Below are 20,680 nucleotides of genomic sequence, written 5' to 3'. Positions count from 1 at the left end.
TGTGGTCGCCTTGGAGCTAGGGAGAAGCAATCTTTCAAAATTACAGAATCTGGATTCTCTTTATAGGGAGTGCAGGGAGGTGAGTGCCATTAGAACCTGGCCAGGCCCCAGGCGAACAGAACTGGAAAATCCCACTCCAAGCAGGGGGGGCTTTTTATTTTTTTAATGGTATTCGTTAAGTGCTATGTGCCAGGCACTGTCCTAAGCACTGGGATAGATTCAAGCTAATCATGTTGGACTCAGCCCATGTTCCACATGGGGCTGAATCTTAACTCCCATTTTACAGATGAGGTAACTGAGGCACAGAGAAGTGAAGTGACTTGCCCAAGGTCACTTACAGTAGCTAAATGGTGGAGCCAGGACTAGAATCCAGGTCCCTCTGACCCCCAAGCCCAAGCTCTATTAGCTAGGCCATATGGCTTCATGTTGTTGGGACCCGTGGGCATTTTCTGCTGGTTTGACCCAGACCAGTCGGCCTGGAGAATGGGACTGGGGTAGCAAGTGACACAGCTTCAGGACTGCCCTCACAGTGCCAAGGGAAGTGTTTGTGCTACAGATCTGCCTGTTAACCTGCTGACACAACAGCACAAGAGCCTCCAGTTGTGTGGTGGGCCTCTTTCTAGTTGTTGGGGATGCAGGGAGCAGACCAGTCCAGTAGAGTTGCCTTCAATTAAGTTCCCACTGGGCTTGTGCTCACTGTCTCCCTGCTTCTGTAGCCTGTGGGCCACACATCAACTGCTGCTGCCTTCAGGAAGTGAGGTAAGTATGCGGCTTGGAGGGGTGAGCTGTGAGATCTAGATGGTCAGCTCCATGTGGGCAGGGGATGGGTCTACTGACTCTGTTATATCACACTCTTCCAAGCGCTTAGTGCTGGGCTCTGCACACAGTAACAGCTCGATACGTACAAACTCACTGTGGGTAGGGAACTCGTCTGCCAACTCTGTTGTACTGTGCACCCCAAGCACTTAGTACAGTGCTCTAAACATTGTAAGTGCTCAATAAATATCACTGATGGTGCTTGATTGATGGATTGAGACCATAAGGTTAGTGGAGAAAAAATGAGAGTGATCCCAGGGCAGTGGGACCAAGAGGTTTGTTAAAAGTACGAAAAAGTTGGAATATATGTTGGCTTGTAGACTTTCCAAAATTCTGAAAGTTTGGTCTAATTAAATGTGCTTGGTGGAATTTACCCCATCCCCACAAAGCCCTGCCTGGCATCTTAAAATGTGCCCAACCTGCTCTGAACAGCCATTATTACCCTGGCAAATTTACATTGTAATTGTAAAGGAAACTGTCAGGAGAGCTCTTCCTTTCCCAGGCCTCTTTCATCAGCCAAAGGATAAAGAAAATAGCATTATGTAGCCCTCATCATCCCCCAGGTGAATTCCTGCCAGCAACAAACTTGTTACGGCTGCTACCACTGAAGTTAAAAATTACTCTTTTACCAGGTCTTCTCAAAATACACAGGCAGGAGGATGAAGATCAGACAATGGATTCCTGTAGCTTCCCAAATTTGTCCAAGTAAATGAGTCCACCAAATCAAGAGCTAGAAAACCAAATATAAAAGAGCCAACAATTAGACAGTCTAAAATCCAAGGAAGCTTCTAGATAAAAACCAGTAAAAATTTAGAACTTAATGCAACCAGCATGAAAGGAGACAATTGCTCATTCTCTTATAAAGAAGTTGTTTGGCATATACCTAATTCTATACTGTAAAACAATTTTGTTTGTAAAATGCAAAGTCATTCTCCCTCTAGCTGTATGTTCTTTGTGGGCAGGGAACATGCCTGCCAATTCTGTTACATTCTCCAAAGCCTTAATAGCATGCTATGCACATGTGCCCAATAATTACATTGATGACTAATTCCAAATAGTCAATAAGGATTTTACTTGAGATACTTGTTATTGAGAGAGGCAACATGGCAAAATGGAAAAAATTCAGTTATAAGAGCCAGGAGCCATCAGACCTGACTTTTAGCCTCAGCTCCATCACTGACCTGCAGTATGACCTCAGACAAGTTGCTTAACTTCCATGTGCCTCATTTTGTTTCTTCCCTTGTAAAATGGTGAAAATGCTACCATAATACCTCACAGGATTGTTGTGAAACTATAATAACTCTTGTGAAGGCCGTTTGGAATAAAACTGCTATACAAATGAAAGATATTACTATTCCCAAGGAACAGTTTATGTAATAGCTGTTCAAGGCTAGAACAAATAATAATTAACATTTTAAATATTTTTTAAGTGTTTGCTATGTGCCAAGCACTGCAATGAGCCCTGCGGTAGATACAATCAGGTCAGACACAGTCCCACATGGAGGTCACTGTCTAAAGGGGATGGAGAACAGGTATTTTAATCCCATTTTATCATTGAGGAAACAGGCACAGAGAAAGGATTAGAGTCCAGGTCTCCTGACTGCCAGTCCCATGTTCTTGCCACTAGACCACACTGGCTTTTAGATTGAGGGGATGGAGACAGTCTATAAAGTTTCTAAGAATAATGATAAGAATGGCATTTTTTAAGCACTTACTATGTGCTAAGTGCTATGGTAGACATATGATTATGAGATCTGACTCAGTACCTGTCCCACCTAGGCCAAATCTAATCTCCATTTTACAGTTAGGGAACAGAGGTCAAAATAGGAGACCTTTCATCCAGCAATCAGTGAGGGTGCAGAATGTAATCCTAGACACAGATCTGGCATATTAAAACACTGCAACACCAAAGACCAGGGAGAGCCTGGCAAAGAGGGGAGAAAGAAGAGGCATGGCAGGGAGCCAAGGGCTAGAGATTTTGGGGATAAATGGGGTAATTTAATTTTTGTTATAAAAAGAGGCATGGCAATCTAGAAATATCTCAGTGATGTACTCTTTTTCTGGTTAGTAAGGTGCTGATAGTTCATTATAAACCCTAGGCAGACAACGTAAACATTGCAGAACTGAATTTGTCCCACTTTGCTTTCCAAATTAATATTAATGTTTCAGTCCCCAAAGCTTCATTTGACAATATTCAGTGAGCTTGTGTTTTAAAAACTAACCGCTCTACGATCAGGTATAGCTTTCTTCTGAAACTAAGACACAATATGCATGTTTTTAATATTAGTTGATGTGGATTTAATATAAAATTGGTATTCTAGTTACTTAAATGGATAATAGAGATTATTTACAATGCTAATTCACAGACACACTAAGTAACTCTGGGCACCATTATCATATACCTGACATATCACCTGCTTTATTTGGCAGATGAAACACCAGGGCTAGATGCTGGCTTTAATAGGTTTGTAAGACTTGTTTTTGATTTACCTTAGAAAGTCACCCACGTTCTACTTTGAAAATATGTGCTTTCTGGAAAAAACAACAACCACAACAAAAAGAAAAAAAAAACATTACTATAAGATTGCTCTCTGAAAGCTTTTCTGCAAAGCAGCTTTCTAAGAGTTGATCTCTGCAGGAATGTAATTTTCTGAAAGCACAAAGTTCTCAGCAAGGTGAAGTTAATTTCTTCTGGGATACAAAAAAGCTCCTCTTTTTATGGTTCATAAACATGCACACATTTGGAAAAACAAAAGATTGGTAATGACTTAAAGCTTAAAGCTCTAGCTTTTCATTGAACTCAAAGTCCAGCACATGCAACCTTAAAATGGGACCAAAATGAATTTCCTTTTCCTGGAAATCTGGTGGCACAGTTCTCTTCCCTCACTACAGGAGGGCTGGTATCAGAATTCACCTTGTCTTCCCAGTAAACTGAAACATAAATCTGTGCAATCAGAGACATCCCAGAAAGAATGAGAACAAGTCACAAGGACATCCATGCAACAATGCTGATGACTGGATCTAGGGCATTTTGAGGGAAATTCTCATATCAATCAGTGGATATTTTTGTCCTGGTTAGAGCACTGCCATCCAAAACGCATTCTAATAAAGGCTTCTGACAAACTCAAGCAGGCATAATGCGCTCAGTGCCCAGTAAAATTACAGAGCTAAATGAGAGAGCCATGATTATATGGAATGCCAGGTGTGTTCAAGATTGGTATAACTTGCCTTATTTGGTTGCTAATGGACTTCAGTACACAGTATCTTTGTTCAGTGTTTATGGCCTCCTGGTTCTCTTACCATCTACCCTCTAGGTATACTGTATATAGTAGAGTGCATATACACTATATACACAAACTATATATTTAGGGGGAAAAAAAGAAAATGAGAGCTTGAGTTAGAGCTGTCTATTCAAAGTTGGTCTTACTGACTGTGAGTTTATATCTGTGTGCGCACGTATGGCTGATAAAACCTATGGGATTAGCAATCTCTTCTATATCATGCACATGCTCAAATTGTCTTTTTCTATGCTGGTATATTTTTAAGCACAGTGCCTGATGCTGTAAAGTTCCTTCTTCTTGCTGTCAGGTACTTTCTAAAGCTTCAACTCCAAGACAATTACTCCTTTTCCATTTGCTGTTTTCCAGGGTGGTCTGGCTTCTACCGTTGCTAAACAGCTGATTGCTTCTATTTTACCTCATTTGAATCCTTGTTTCTTGTGTTTTTGGAGCATTTCTTTGGTCCACAATTTTCTAATTTTTTTTATCCCACTTCAGCAGACCATGCAGCAGACTTTGTAATGTTGTAGTTGATTCTGTCTCCTCATATGTCCTGCCCAAAGGAGGTGGGCTGTAGACTGTAAACTCATTGTGGGTAGAGAATGTGTCCTTTTATTGCTGTATTGTACACTCCCAAGTGCTTAGTAGAGTGCTCTGTACAAAGTAAGTGCTCAATAAATATGACTGAATGGATGAAAGATTGAATGAAGGGGTGATTTAACAAGATTAGTGGCCCAAATGCATTCCAGGATCTTATCATTCATGAGCTGTATTTTTTTATAGTATTTGTTAAATGCTTACTATGTACCAGGAACCATACTAAGTTCTGGGGTAGATACAAGCTAATTGGTTGGACATAGTCCATGTCCCATTTGGGGCTCATAGTCATAATTCCCATTTAACAGATAGGTAACTGAGGCACAGAGAAGTTAAGTGATTTGCTCCAGGTCACACAGCAGATAACTGGTGGAGCTGAGATTAAAACCCAGGTTCTTGGATTGCATCTTATATTTAAATATTGTCCATAGTTGATGCTGGAGAGACTATTCTAGGAGTTATATAATAATAAATAACAATAATAATAATGATGATATTTGTTAAGCACTTACTATTTGCCGAGGACTGTTCTAAGTGCTGCGATAGATACTAGGTTATCAGGTTGTCCAGTGTGGAGCTCACAGTCTTAATCTCCATTTTACAGATGAGGTAACTGAGGCACCAAGCAGTTAAGTGACTTGCCCAAAGTTAGCTGACAAGTGGCAGTGCTGGGATTAGAACTCACGATCTCTGACTCCCAAGCCTGTGCTCTATCCACTAAGCCATCCTGCTCTTTGGTTTATTCATTCATTCAAGTGTATTTACTGAGCCCATACTCTGTGCAAAGCACTATACTAAGCACTAGGGAGAGTACAATATAATGGTCTGGGTCTCACAGCCATCAAAAAGGCTAGACTGTAAGCTCCTTGTAGGCAGGGATCATGTCTACCAACTCTATGGCAATGTACTCCCAAGCACTTAGTATCATGCTCTGCACACAGTAAGCAATCAATAAATAGCATTTAACAAATAGCAATAAATAGCCTTTATTGATTGATGCAGTTTTATTTGAATTTGGTCACCATGCCAGGGCTACATTCGATCTTTGAACTTCTCAAATGATACCTTACACTCAAACCTAGGGCAGCTCATCCTCTCTCATGACTTCAGCTTCTGCCTATCTCTCTGTGACTACTCAGTCCTAATGCTCACCTCTCACTTTCCCTTGCAATCCCACATCTTCTTATGCCTCTAGGATTCTTCACGTAGTACTTAAAACTCAATATATTTAAAATAGAATTAGTCATCTTTGCCCCTAAACCCACACCTCCTAAATTTTTCATCTAAATCAATAACACCATCATTCTCCCTGTCCCAGATAGCAAGAAGATGTCTTGCTATCATCTTCAATTCTCTCCTTCAATCTATTGCCAAATCCTGCATCTCCTAAACCTCATATTATTCCACCCAAACAGCCATCACCCTGATAAAAGCCCCAATCCTATTACTGTTAGCTTTCTTTCTGGGTCCTAGCTTGCCTCACTCTAGTCTGCACTGTTGCATGCTGTTGCATGAATTATCTTCTTGAAGCATCATCCAGCAGATGTTTTTAATGTTACTTTTAAGAACTTACTATGTGCCAGGAACTGTACTAAACACTAGGGTAGATACAAGCTAATCATGTTGGACACAGTCTTTGTCCCACATGGGACTCACAGTCTTAATCCCCATTTTACATATGAGGTAACTTAGGCACAGAAAAGTTAAGTGGCTTAACCAAAATCACACAGCAGACACATGGCAGAATGAGGATTAGAACCCAGGTGCTTCTGACTCCCTAGCCTAAGCTCTAACCACTTGGCCATGATGCTTGTCATCTTTCCACTACCCCATCTCTCTTATCTCCCCACTCATCAAAATTCCCCCACCGGCTTCCCGTTTTCCTCTGTATTAAGCAAAAACTCCACACAAATGGCCTTAAGGTACTCTTCCAACTCATCCTAACATATTTGCTCTCTTCACTTTTCTCGCTTTCTTTATCTCTCCTACACTAACCAAAAGGAATTCATTCATTCAATAGTGTTTATTGAGCGCTTACTATGTGCAGAGCACTGTACTAAGCACTTGGAATGTAAAATTCTGCAACAGATAGAGACAATCCCTGCCCATTGACGGGCTTACAGTCTAATCAGGGGAGACAGACAGATAAAAAACAATAGCAATAAATAGAATCAAGGGGGATGTACAGCTCATTAACAAAATAAATAGGGTAATAAAAATATATACAAATGAACAAATGAGCACAGTGCTGAGGGGCAGGGAAGGGAGAGGGGGAGGAGCAGAGGGAAAGGGGAGGAAAGGGGGCTTAGCTGAGGGGAGGTGAAGGGGGGCAGAGAGGGAGCAGAGGGAAAAGGGGAAGCTCAGTCTGGGAAGGCCTCCTGGAGGAGGTGAGCTCTCAGTAGGGCTTTGAAGTGGGGAAGAGTTAGTTTGGCAGAGGTGAGGAGGGAGGGCATTCCAGGACAGCGGGAGGACATGGGCCGGGGTCAATGGTGGGATAAGCGAGAATGGGGTGAGGAGGTGAGCGGCAGAGGAGCAGAGCGTGCGGGCTGGGCAGTAGAAAGAGAGAAGGGAGGAGAGGTAGGAGGGGGAAAGGGGATGGAGAGCCTTGAAGCCTAGAGTGAGAAGTTTTTGTTCCGTGCGGAGGTTGATAGGCAAGCACTGGAGGCTTTTAAGGAGGTTGAGCACTTACTGTATGCAGAGCACTGTACTAAACTCTTGGGAGAATACAAATAGAATACACTCTTGGGAAAATACAGAAATACACTATCCCAGCCCTGAAGGGACCTACAGTCTAGTAGGGGAGGCAGACTTTCAAATAAATTAAAGACTGGGGAAGCAGCATAATATGCACAGAAGTCCTGTTGAGGGTGAGATTGGGGTTAAGTATCAAAGTGTTTAGGGAGCATAGACTCAGGTACATAGAACAGTGCTTGGCACATAGTAAGTACTTAAATACCATTATTATTAAATGCAGCACAGAAGAGAGGGAAAATAGAGTAAGGAAAAAGGTTTATCAGGGAAGGCTTCTTGAAGGAAATGAGATTTTAGTAGGATTTCGAAGATGGGGTGAGTGTTTAAAAACAGTATTTAGAAATTTAGATACTCATTCCCTCAATACAAAGTCCTTGGTAGTTTTCTCATTCATTCATTCATATTGATTAAGCACTTAGTGTGTGCAGAACACTGTATTAAGCGCTTGGAAAGTACCGTTCGGTAACAGAATTCTGTCATCTCTATGTGCCTTTCTAAGATCATGGCTCTTTGAACGAATGTTACAAAGTATTTTCTGGAACTACTGCATTATACCTAGACCACAGAAAAAGGGGAAAGGAAGTTTAAACGTAGAGAACTTGCCAATGAAGTCTGAATTTTTCAGTCTATGTCCGAAGGGCATAGGTAGTACAACCATAACTTAAAACCAATATTAAAAATATAATACTTTATTAATTTACTCCTCATGCAAACTTCTTCGGGCAGAAAAGAATTTGCATTTTAACCAACTTACTTTGTGATAAATATCAGAAATAGAGGAATATGCCCCTATTAGAGATTCTAAATCCCTGGAAAATCCTTCTCCGCCAGCATTTTGGATCAAATTTTAGTAGAGACTCCAGTCTGTATAATTGCTGTGTACTGTAGGCATCTTGCTTCAAAGCACAGAGTATATGGCATCCTCAAAGGATTAAATATCATTTTTTCTTTAAAACACATGAGGCAGTTGGTCACCGCTGTACCTCTATGGAATAATTCAAGCAGCTGATCCCATCCAACTTGGAGGTAAGAGGAACTCTTTTGTCTGATTTTATATCCCTCTGGCTTGCCCTTGTCCTAGGCTGAACTGCATTTCTTTTAAAATTAATTTCCTGTGATTTAGCTAATCTACCCTATCACTGTAGAATACTAGATACTCCAGTGCAGATTACCTTATCCATCAGGCTCCTGCATCACAGATTCCTGACTCCCCTGTCTCTGTTCCCTCACTTATGCTGTTCCCCAGATTAAAACTCTGTCCCTCCCCAAATCTGACAGATAACTGTGGTATTTATTAAATGCTTACTATGTGACAAGTACTGTTTTAAGCACTGGGTTAGATACAGGATAATCAGGACTTTATCCTCAATCTACTTTCCAGGGCAACAGAGTGGACCATGACTGGACTCTCCTAATCAAGACCTCTTTAGAGTGTCTGTAGATTTTACAAAAAAATGTTAAATGCCATCTAAAGGCGAAATTATTGAAACAGTCTGTTTGCCATGAGCAAGTTTGATTAAATGTGCATGTTTTTAGCTATCAGACAAAAGACCTCTAGTGAACTGGCATTTGTTCCCCAGATCTGAATCCCTGGGGATTGGTCAGGAATTGTGATATTGCATTCTCCTTCCCAGCCCTTGGATAGCTGCCATTCACCTAGCATGGCTCCCTGTTCTTGACATTACAGTCATTAGTGAACCCAAATGTCCATATATAGGCAACTGTTAGGAAGAGTACTGATACCCTGTATAGACAACCCCAATATGCCTAGGTCTGTCCCTTGGATCCAATCCCACAGATTGGCCCAGGCAGATCAGCAAGCTTCAAACGGACCACCACGAAAGAGGGTGACCCATAGGACAGTTTCTTTTGAGTTTCAAATTCATCCGTTTATTCATTCAATTGTATTTATTGAGCACTTACTGTGTGCAGAGCACTGTGCTAAGTGCTTGGGAGAGTACAACAATAAAGAGACACATCCCCTGCCCACACCTCTCTGTCAAAAACAGACACTAAAGCCATTCTTAGGCCTTTGTCAATCAGCATTAGATGCTGACTTTCTCCGGGAGCTAAGAGGGAGAGTCAAGGCAGGTTGCAGCTGACATCCATTGTTCTCGAAACTCAAGTTTTGGCAGGACAAATACGGGTTGGGGGTCCTCTAAGCACAGACTCCAGGGTGATACATAGTGCCTGTGGAAATGGGCTAGCTCACTCGGTTCTATTCTATAGAACAAATTGCAATCCTTTCCCTGGTTCTTTCACATTTGATCTTGCTTCGTGTTCTATATTTTACTCCCTTTGACTGCCTGAGCATGAGGGAGATTTAACACTGGGAACAAATCATTGAGCCACGCTCCATTCAGTTCTGCCTCAAAAAGAATAGGTTTCTTCCCAATAACTGATAATGAAATCTGCAGCCTGCATCTAATTCATTATGGTCAAATTGCTGCTCTCACAGAAACAACTCACCTCAGTGGGCCACTGGACTGCCTTCTCTGTTGAAGGGAAACAATATTCCTCAGTTTTTTTTTCAGAAACTCCAAAGGCCAGAAATTGCCCACTGAAGTGAACACCAGAATTACGTCTGCACACACACAAACACACATCCACATCCCATTACTGCTGGGTCCAGAAAAATAGCCTCTCTGAAGAGGCATGTTTCTAAACTTGTTTACTGTACCATGCTCACTGTTATCTTTCCGGTTTACAAATAGAGCAGAGGAGAATGGGTGGGGTCCTTGAGAGAATGAAGTCTTCTTTTGTAATACCAAAATGTTTCTCCTGCAGAAAAAGAATCATGAAATAAAATGACTTGTTGGTCAAGAGCAGAACTCCGAGGGACTTTAAGGCTAGGGAGCATGAACTGATGGAAAGATGGAGTTTGACCTAATCAGAGAGCTCTTAATCAGACTGGCTAAACTGAAACCTTCCATAATATAAATATTCTTCCATGACTTCTTGGTGGATAGAGAACAGATGCTGCCACTGCCCATGTCTAAAGCAGCACTAAGAGTTCATTTGTTCAGAAATGCTAGCATAATCACCTATCAGAATTACTCAGCCAGGAAGACGGAAAAGTTGATTAAGTAGCTGTAGCAAGTGCACTTCTCCTGAAAGAATGTGGGGTCTGGGAGGAAAGCCCTCGCTGGAAAAGGCAATAGGACAAGATGACAGCGATTAGATAATATTGTGAAGCACCAGCAAATTTTGAATATCCTTTTCCGTTGATGTTCAATTCTATTGATTTCCTATAGGAAATGGCTAATTATTCTTGAATCTCTGGACCGAATTGTTGACATTGTGGTTTTTGCATCTTCAGGCTATTTTTTCATAAAATCATTTCATCGACCTCCTAGAGTGTTCATTATCCTGTTTTAGCCACTGAAAATACTGAAGCATTTATTTTCAAGCAACATGTTGAATAACTCAAATCTGGGACATAGAGCCCTTATGCGAACCGCGGGGTCAACTTCAGAGCGACCAAGATGGAAACTGCAACATTCTAGTCACGAGACACTGAGGTCAAACTTAAGTGTGACCAGCAAAGTGATTTGTCCTGCTGCTCAACTCTCAGTAGCGGTTGCAAAAAACTCCCACAAGCCCCAAGGATTCACCTCTCTGACTTAAGGCCCAGTGACTCTCCTACTAGGATCTTTTTGGCCCCCTTTTTGGCAAAATAACAAGCACATTTCAAGGGCTAAGGCACAAATAAGACCATTTTACCACTTTGACTATAGCCCATTTTCCAAGACACTTCATCCAAGTGTGAAGGGTAACACTGACCAGACCTGGGAATCAGCCCTGAGAGACCTTGAGAGCCTATCCTTTCAACATCTCCATTCTCTTAAAAAGAAGCTAGAAATGTTACTTCACTTTTAACATGCCTCAAGTAGATCAATCATATTAATTACTGTGTGCAGAGCACTGTAATAAGTGCTTGGGAAACTACAATATAAAAGAGTTGGTAGACACATTCCCTGCACACAATAAGCTAGAGGAGGAGGCAGACATTAATATAAGTAAATTATGGATATGCACGTAAGTACTATGGAGCTGAAAGAGGGGTGAATAAAGGGTGCAAATCCAAGAGCAAGGGTAACACAAAAGGGAGTGGGAGAAGGGGAAATGAGGCCTTAGTCTGGGAATGCTTCTTGGAGGAGATCTGTTTTTAATAAGGCTTCAAAGATGGGGAGTGTAAACATCTAATGGATGTGAAGAAGGAGGGAGTTTCCAGGCCAGAGGCTGGACATGGTTAAGGGGTTGATGGTGAGGTAGATGGGCGAGATAGATGAGACTGAGGTAATGAGTAGGTTGGTACAGTGAGGAGCAAAGTGTGCAGGCTGGGTTGTAGTAGGAAATCATGGAGGTAGGATAGGAGGGGGCAAAGTGATTGAGTGATTTAAAGCCAATGGTAAGGCATTTCTGTAGGTAGTTGATAGTTCAGTGTTCCATGTGTTTGCTGGCATCAGTCTCCTCCATTTTAAGGACATTTAAGTCTATTATCCAATGCTAAAATCCTCCCCCAAAATTTTCTGCGGTCCCAACTTACTAACTACTATTTAGTTCACTCATTATATAGTTCACACATTAGATGGCCATGAACAAAGGTCACTTGAAGAAACACAGTTATGTCCACTAACATTCTGACATATCCAGTTTGAAGCAGCGTGGCTCAGTGGAATGAGCCCGGGCTTGGGAGTCAAAGGTCGTGGGTTCTAATCCTGGCTCCTCCACTTGTCAGCTGTGTGACCTTGGGCAAGTCACTTCACTTCTCTGTGCCTCAGTTTCCTCATCTGTAAAATGGTGCTGAAGACTGTGAGCCCCACATGGGACAACCCAATTACCTTGTATCTTTCTTTTAGTGCCTGTGCTAGTTTACAAGGAGTCTAGTAGTAGTAATAATAGAAGTAGTCCCAAATACTATTACAAAATACTCTAGACTGAAACCTCATTCTGGGCAAGGGGTGTGTCTATCAACTCTGGGCTACTATAGTCATTCATTCATTCATTCATTCAGTTGTATTTATTGAGAGCTCACTGTATGCAGAGCACTGTACTAAGTACTTGGAAAGTACAACTCAGCAACAAAGAGAGACAATCCCTGACCACAGTGGGCTCGTAAGTGCTTAATACAATGCTTTCCACACAGTAAGCACCCAATAAATACCAGTGATTAATTGATAGTAGTAATGGTAATAGTGGTAACGGTAGTAATAGTGTTTTAGGGCTTGTTTTGGGATGAATGCAAAATAAGTGAATTTATACCTGGTCTCGTCTCAAAACGGAGGGCAATCATTTCCGGACATGGTTCAGACAATAGGAGCTCTTACACAAGAAACAAAAGCTGGGGAAATACTTGAACACCCAAACAGGCAGTTCTGGCGATCTTTTCCTATTCCAGGCACAGTCATTATAGAAAATGCCTCCATAATACTCACAGGAAGAGAGCATAAATGGGTAGGTCAGTAGAGGTTGGGAAATGGATTGAGGACCTTCTGAGATTACTTCTCTATCTTCTTCATAGAGCCTTCACCAAGTAATCTCTAATCTCCCCACTATGTCCCTTAACTGCCTCTTCAGCCCTTTTACTACAGTCATAGTTAATGAACACTTACTGTGTGCAGAACACTGTTTACTAAGCACTTAAGCTACCACAACTCTCAAAGCACTTATGTACCTATAATTTATACCCTATTATTACCTTTATTTGTAACTTATTCAGATGCCTATGTACCCTCTGTTAGACTATAAAGTCGCTGAGGGCAGGGATCATGTCTTCTAACTCATTTAGACTCAATAATAAATGATAAAGGAACTAGTAGCCAAGAAATATGCCAAAGAGTAATGTTAGGAAGACTTGCTATGAAGAGCTTGAACAAAGCCATGAAATATGATGATGTAACAATTGCCACAAAAATACAAATTGTCAACTCTATGGTGTTTCTAGTGACAATGTATGGATCTGAAAGCTGGACAATGAAAAAACAGGATAGGAAGAAAATCGATTCTTTTGAAATGTGGTGTTGGAGAAGACTTTTGTGAATACCATGGACTGCCTGAAAAACAAACAAATGGATTTTAGAGCAAATTAAACTGAAGTGGTCCTTTTCCAAAGACCAAATAACTCGATTTAGTTTAGAATATTTTGAACACATAATCAGGAAGACTATTTCTCTGGAGAAGACACTAATGCTAGGAAATATCAAGGGAAAACATGGAAGAGGCAGACCAGCAGCCAGGTGAATAGAGACCATAACAATGATAATGGAAGAACCGTTAGAAAGGTTGCAGATTATGACACAGGACAGGACATTCTGGAGAGAGTACGTCCACAGAGTCACTATGAATTGGAAATTACTTGACGGCATCTAATAATAAATAATAAGTATTTACACAGTGCTTTGTACAGAGTAAACACTGAATAAATGCTATTGATTGCTATTAGAAAAACAGTGAGGTATAATTGAAAGAGCACTAGAATGGGAGTCATAAGACCTGGGTTATAATACCAGCTATGCCCCTTGCCTGCTGTGTGACCTCGGGCAAGTAACTTAACTTATCTTGGGGAAGCAGTATGGCTCAGTGTAAAGAGCCTGGGCTTCGGAGTCAGAGGTCATGAGTTCGACTCCTGGCTCTGCCACTTGTCAGCTGTGTGATTGTGGGCAAGTCACTTAACTTCTCTGTGCCTCAGTTACCTCATCTGTAAAATGGGGATTAACTGTGAGCCTCACGTGGGACGACCTGATTACCCTGTATCTCCTCCAGCGCTTAGAACAGTGCTCTGCACATAGTAAGCGCTTAGCAAATACCAACATTATTATTATCTGTGCCCCATTTTCCTCATCTGTAAAATGGAGATGGAATAACTGTTCTCTTTCTCCCTTACACTGTGAGCCCCATATTGTATAGGAGTTGCAGCTAATCTGATTATACTGTGCCTTCCCCCAGCACTTAGTACAGTACTTAGCACAAAGTGCTTAACAAATATGGCAATTATTATTAATTGATTGATTCATGGAAGTCCAGTGGAAATCCTGCTGTTCTCTTCTCTCGAGCTACCTGGGGTAGGATGGGGGATGACTTAAATTTCTTTCACTGGAGTCCTTGAGCATGGCCACAGGGAAAGCCATCATGAATCAACAGTGTTTATTGAGCCCTATGTCCAGAACACTGTATTAAGCATTTGGGAGAGTACAATACCCTAGAGTTGATAGACACAATTCCTACCCTCAAGAAGCTTCCAGTCAAGTATTGGAGACAGACATTAAAATAAATTAGGAGAAATGGACAGGAAAGAAACAGTAGGTATTTCTGAGGAGGTGGAGGAGCTCTGAATAGGGCGAAAGCCAACCTGACATCAAAGACTCTAGAGCTTTTCTAGGAGGAGTAAGCCAGAGTATGAGGTGACAAGAGAGGCCTAAAATCAGATGTAAGCCTCCTCTAGTCCCCTTCATAGGACAACAAAAGAAGAGAACCCCGAGGTACAAGTACCTCCATGAGCAAAAAAGGAGAAGAGTAGCTTCTAGCAAAACAAAAGAAAATGACATATATGGGTTAAGTGCATGCAAAGTGTGTTCTTTTTTGCTCAGTATGTTTGTGATAAACTGTGCCAATACAAAGGGTCAGGGCATAAAGGAGACACTAAGTGATGGAAATGGAATGCAATATAAGATGCTATCATGAGAAATTAAATAGACATGTCACAAAAACCAGGGATGTTTGGATGAAACCACTAAAGAAGATCAACTGTAAATGGTGACAAGCTGTCAGAGCACAGGAAGGATTTTTTAAAAATCTATCTTCTACTCTGAGATCTTCTACCTTTGATGCCCAAGTAATTACTGTGGAACCTGATATTCCACAATACAAAAAACTAGAATTAGAGAATACAGAGTTTTTGTGGAACAAAAACTCTTTACCATAGGTTTTAAAGCCTTCAATCACCTTGCTAACCTCATACCTTACCTTCCAGATTTCCTACTATAACCTAGCCCAAACACTTTATTCTTCTAATGCCAACCTACTCACTGTACCTCAGTCTCATGTATCTCCTCACCAACCTCTCACCATGTCTTGGGCCTGGAATGCCTTCCCTCTTCATGTCCAACAGATGATCACTCTCTCCACTTTCAAAGCCTTACTGAAGGCACATCTCTTCCAGGAGGCCCTCCCTAAGTCCTCATTTCCTCTTCTCCCATTCCTTTCTCCATCATCCTTGCACTTAGATTTGCACCTTTTATTCACCCCTCACTCAACCCTACAACCCTATGTACAAATCCATAATTTATGTTAATATTTGTCTCCCTCTCTAGACTGTAAGCTTGTTATGGAAAGGAATATGTGTACCAACTCTATTATGTGTATGCTCCCAAGCACACAGTACAGTGCTTAGCACACAGTAAGCACTCAATAAATATAATGGATTGATTTGTATTGATCACCAAAGCAAGTATTTGAGGGAGAAGGTCAGAAAGCAGAAAGGCCGCAGCTCCACCATGAGCTTTTTCCCTTCTAGACCTTCCTATCACTTTAGACAACACCACCATCTCGGTAGACACTACTACTATCTCCCATATTTTACAGACTGCACCCTTAAAATTATCTTTGATTCTTCTCTTTCTCATCTCTTCCATATTTCCCAGAAGTATCTCAAGAGGTGATCTCCTGTCAAACTCCACCCCTTCTACCGGCATCTCTGACCCTATCCCTTTGCACCTTATCAAAGCTTATTCCTTGCCTAACCCCAATTTTCAATTTTTCACTCTCCAATGGCTTTTTCCTCTCTACTTTCAAAATCATATCTCCTGCAGGAAGCCTTCCTTGACTAACCTCTCATTTTCACACCCAATTTATCATCCCCTCTGTTTTGCCACCTGCAAAACAGGTGAAGGCACCCACCCTCAGCCCCATAGCACTCATCTCCATATCCTCACACTTTGATGTTTTCCCTATCCATAATTTATGTTAATATCTGTCTATTCCTCTAGACTGTCAGAGATCATGTCTACCAATTCTGTTGAACTGTACTCTCCCAGGTTTTAGTACAGTGCTCTGCTCAGAGTAAACACATGGCCTCATGAAAAGTTCATGGGTCTGGGAGTCAAAAGACTCCCAGAAAAGTTCTAATCATAGCTCTGCCACATGTCTGCTTTGTGACCTTGGGCAAGTCACTTAACTTCTCTGGACTTCAGTTACCTCATCATAAAATGGGAATTAAAGCTGTGAGCCCCAGGTGGGACATAGACTGTGTCCAATCTGATGATCTTGTATCTACCCCAGCACTTAGTACATACAGTGCCTGGCATATAGTAAGTCCTTAATGAATACTATAAAAAATTATCACAGTTGATTGATTGATTTATTGAGGAAGCCACATAAAGCTACAGGGGACTCCTCTCTGAGCAGTCAGACAAGCCCAGCAGGGGCCTCCAGGTATTTGGACAGAGACAGATGGACTCCAGAATTCAGGTAAACCTTAACTCAGTGAGAGCTGACCAGGGTCCATGGAAAAGCACAGCAGAACCTTCCCTCTCAGCATGGTATAGTGGATACAGCATGGGCTTGGAGTCAAAGGGTCATGGGTTCTAATACCAGCTCTGCCACTTTTCTGCTGTGTGACCTTGGCAAGTCACTTAACTTCTCTGTGCCTCAGTTACCTCATCCGTAAAAGGGACCTGAGAGTCTGAGCCCCACATGGGACAGGGACTGTGTCCAACCTGATTAGCTTGTTTCTACCCCAGTGCTTAGTACAGTTCCTGGCACATAGAAGCCCTTAACAAATTCCATTATTATTATCATCATCATTTCTCTGTCTTTCCCATGCCTTTCTCTTCATACTAGCTCATCCTCAGAACTGGGAGGAAATAGGAGACTTCCCTTTCAAAGGATCCCAAGGGAAAACTTCAGACTTTGAAACATATGTTGCTTATGGTGTTGGTTTGAGGCTTCAGGTGAGTTTCCTCTTTTACTGCAACACCACCATCCTCCCCATCCCACAGAAGTTTGCCACCTTGGGCTCATCCTCAAATTCTGGCTACTGTTCAACTCTCACATTCAGCTGACTGCTAAATCCTACCCACTTTTCCCCCCCAAAAAACATTTCCCAGATCCTCCCTTTCCCCCCCACCCAGACTGCTACGCCATAGTTCAAGTTCCGATTTTTCCATAGTTATCATTTCTAGTCTTCCAGCCTCTAGAGTCTCCCTACTCCAATCTACACTCCACGCTGCTGCTCAGATCATCTTCCTGAAGTATCACTCAGCTCACATCTCTCCTCACCTCAAAACCCTCTACTGCCTCCATGTGTCTCTTTGCAAACAAAAACTTCTCACAATCAACTTCAAGACTTATTGGGCCCCTCTTTTTCATTCACTTTTACCCAAATTGCCTGTTTTTTTTCCTCCCAAGCCAACTTCCAACTATATCTCACTCTAAACTTTCCTGCCTCCCTCCCCTCACACACACTGTTCTCGCAGCTTGGAACTCCCTCCCTCCTCACGTTGGACAGATCACAGTTCTCCCCACATTAAATCCATCTTAAAATCCAACATCCTCCAGGAAAACCTTTCCAATTACTTCTTCAGGATCCTGAGCCACATCATCCCTTTAGCCCACTCTAGCATTTATAAACCTATTTGACCCTCCTTAGTCCATATATCTATCTCTATATATAGAGAGAGATAGATATATATATGTTCAATTTATTTATTTTTGACTTCCCTAATTTTAAATATTTTTCTGTTTTTCTTCCCTGTTAAAGTGTAAGCTCCTTGTTGGAAAAATCTTTTAATTCCCAGATGCCTAGTACAATGCACTACATCAAATGGGAGCTCAATAAATGCTATTGTTGTTAATACTTCTACCACGGTTACTATTTAGGACAGCATATTCATCCTAAATGGGGAATGAGATTGAGAAAGTGCCTTTCACGTTGTTCACATCTCCTATTCAAAATTCATCACCACTTGCAAACAAATTGAAAATTAATAAATGGAAGGAAAATAACAGTTGCAATGGGGAAGAGCAGGACACTATACAAAGAACATAAAGCAGTTGCCCACAAATAAGGCCACCACCTGTTGCAAATGAACTGGCTTGAAAAACAATCAACATAGTGTTTTTGAGTAAAACTATACTTCCTGGTGAATGACAGCTTACAGAAACAGATCCTCGATAAACTTTCTTCTGAAGAAACTATCCTCTCTTCTGAGCAGCATCAATCAGGGGTTAGATCTTCAATTAGTCAGTTACCCATCAGAGGATTGACTTCCATAGCCTTCGGCACTTCCAAAGTTAGGTCTTCAACCAATTTTCCTAAAACTAGTCCACCCCCATAATATTCCATGGCTTTCTGCACCCCAAACTCACTTTTCCCAGTCCCCTATTTACTCCGATCTTCTGGTTTCCTCTGGTCGTGGAGGAAGTGGGAAGCAGGGAAGAGTACAGATTCTTTGACGCATCATTCTCCTCCTTAGGCATCGCTTAACCACCACCACCAAGACAGAGCTAAACTACCAGATTTTGCCGTCCTTGGGGAGTGAGGATTTCCAGGTTTTGAAGGGACTAGCCCTGCAACAGCAGCAGCAAAAATGTCCCACTGCATTAAACCCACATGCGTGCTAAGCAGGTTGTAATTAAATTCATTAAGTGCTAGAGTTAGCAGAGTCATCCAAGCACTTATCCTATCTCATCTCGTTTACTGTATCAGCATCCTTGCTGTCCTTCCTGATTCCTGTCTCTCCCCATTCCATACCTCACTCTGCTGCCTGGATTATTTTTCTACAAAAACATTCAGGCCATTTTTCCCCACTCCATCCATTTTGCAAACAGGAACTCCTTATCAGCTTTAAAACACTCAATCACTTTGCACCCTCCTATCTCACTTCGCTACTCTCCTACTAGAATCCATCCTGCACACTTCATTCCTCTTTTGCCAACCTTCTCAGTGTACCTTGATATCATATCATCTATCTCACCGCCAACCTCTCGCCTAAATCCTGCCTGTGGCCTGGATCGCCCTTCCTCTTCATATCCAACAGAAATTACTCTCCTGCCCTTCAAAGACTTATTGAAGGTACATCTACTCCAAGAGGTCTTTCCCAACTGAGTCCTCCTTTCCTCTTCTTGCACTTCCTTCTGCATCACCTAGACTTTGCTCCCTTTATTCATCCCCCATTCCCAGCCCCACTGAACGTATGTATGCATACATCTGTAATTTTATTCATTTATATTAATATCTGTCTTCCCCTCTAGTCTATAAGCTAATTGTGGACAGGGAATGTGTATGTGAGATTGTTATATTTTGTACTATTCCAAGTGCTTAGTACTGCGCTCTGCACATAGAAGGAATATATAAATTCAATTGACTGAGTGACTGACTGGTTCCCTATTCAGCAGTCAAATGACCAACGTCCTGGGCCATCTGCTTGCTTAAAATTTAATTTTTTTAAGGATAGGATTATCCTACCACATCATGCTCAAGTTATTTTCACACTCTTTGATGTCACTCACTGCAAAATGACTAGCAGAGTTGGCCCTGGGCATACTATCTCTACTTGCTTTCCTCAGCATCAGACAGATACTGTCTTGTGCTCGTTAGATTTTTATGCCATGGTTGAGTGGACAGTTATTTCCTCCATAAAAGCTTAGCGATCTTTGCTAATTGCCAGTTGAGAGACCACTCTAGCAACTCTTTAGGACAGCACAGGATCCCGTTGATGTATATTGGGCTGCAGGTGACTGGAAAGGCATATATAGTGTCACAAATTTTAGAGAAAGGAGCAATAGAAATTGAACAATAAATTCAGCCATCAGAGAGTGAAATGTGATTTCAGGATCAGTTCTCAGTATTATGATTATTACTATTACTATAATACTTATTAAGTACTTACTATTTGTCAAGCACTATTCTAAGCAGTGGGGTAGATATAAGTTAATCAGAGTGATCAGGCTAATAGTTTAAGTAGGAGGAGAAACAGTTATTAATACAATCACTCATCCTATCCAACCTAAATTACTACATCAGCCTCCTTGCTGATCTCTTCCTGTCTTTCATCATTCCAGTCCATGCTTCACTCTGCTGCCTGGATCACCTTTCTACAAAAATGTTGAGGACGTCACCCCCTCCTCAAAAATCTCCAGTGATCACCCATTCACCTCCATATCAAACAAAAACTCCTCACCACTGACTTTAAAGCACTCCATCACCTTACCCTCTCCTATCTCACCTCACTTCTCTT

General features: G+C 41.6%; 1 long non-coding RNA gene and 1 other non-coding gene across 3 annotated transcripts in view; one reads left to right on the top strand and one right to left on the bottom strand.

Moving 5' to 3' along the window:
- Nucleotides 1–20,680, bottom strand: part of LOC114812029 — a 124,264-nt gene that overhangs the window by 33,177 nt on the left and 70,407 nt on the right. For both annotated transcript variants that reach the window (XR_003759696.2, XR_003759697.2), the window contains exon 2: nt 1,446–1,546. This is a non-coding gene — a long non-coding RNA (uncharacterized LOC114812029). The remainder of the gene's footprint in view (nt 1–1,445; nt 1,547–20,680) is intronic.
- MIR1338 (microRNA mir-1338) lies at nt 611–726 on the top strand. Its single transcript, NR_034647.1, has one exon. It is a non-coding gene; the product is annotated as a microRNA mir-1338 (primary transcript).

This window comes from Ornithorhynchus anatinus, chromosome 5, assembly GCF_004115215.2.
Source record: "Ornithorhynchus anatinus isolate Pmale09 chromosome 5, mOrnAna1.pri.v4, whole genome shotgun sequence".
Taxonomy (NCBI): domain Eukaryota; kingdom Metazoa; phylum Chordata; class Mammalia; order Monotremata; family Ornithorhynchidae; genus Ornithorhynchus; species Ornithorhynchus anatinus.
The sequence above is the reverse complement of the archived record's forward strand: the minus strand, read 5'-3'. Positions and strand labels throughout refer to the sequence as shown.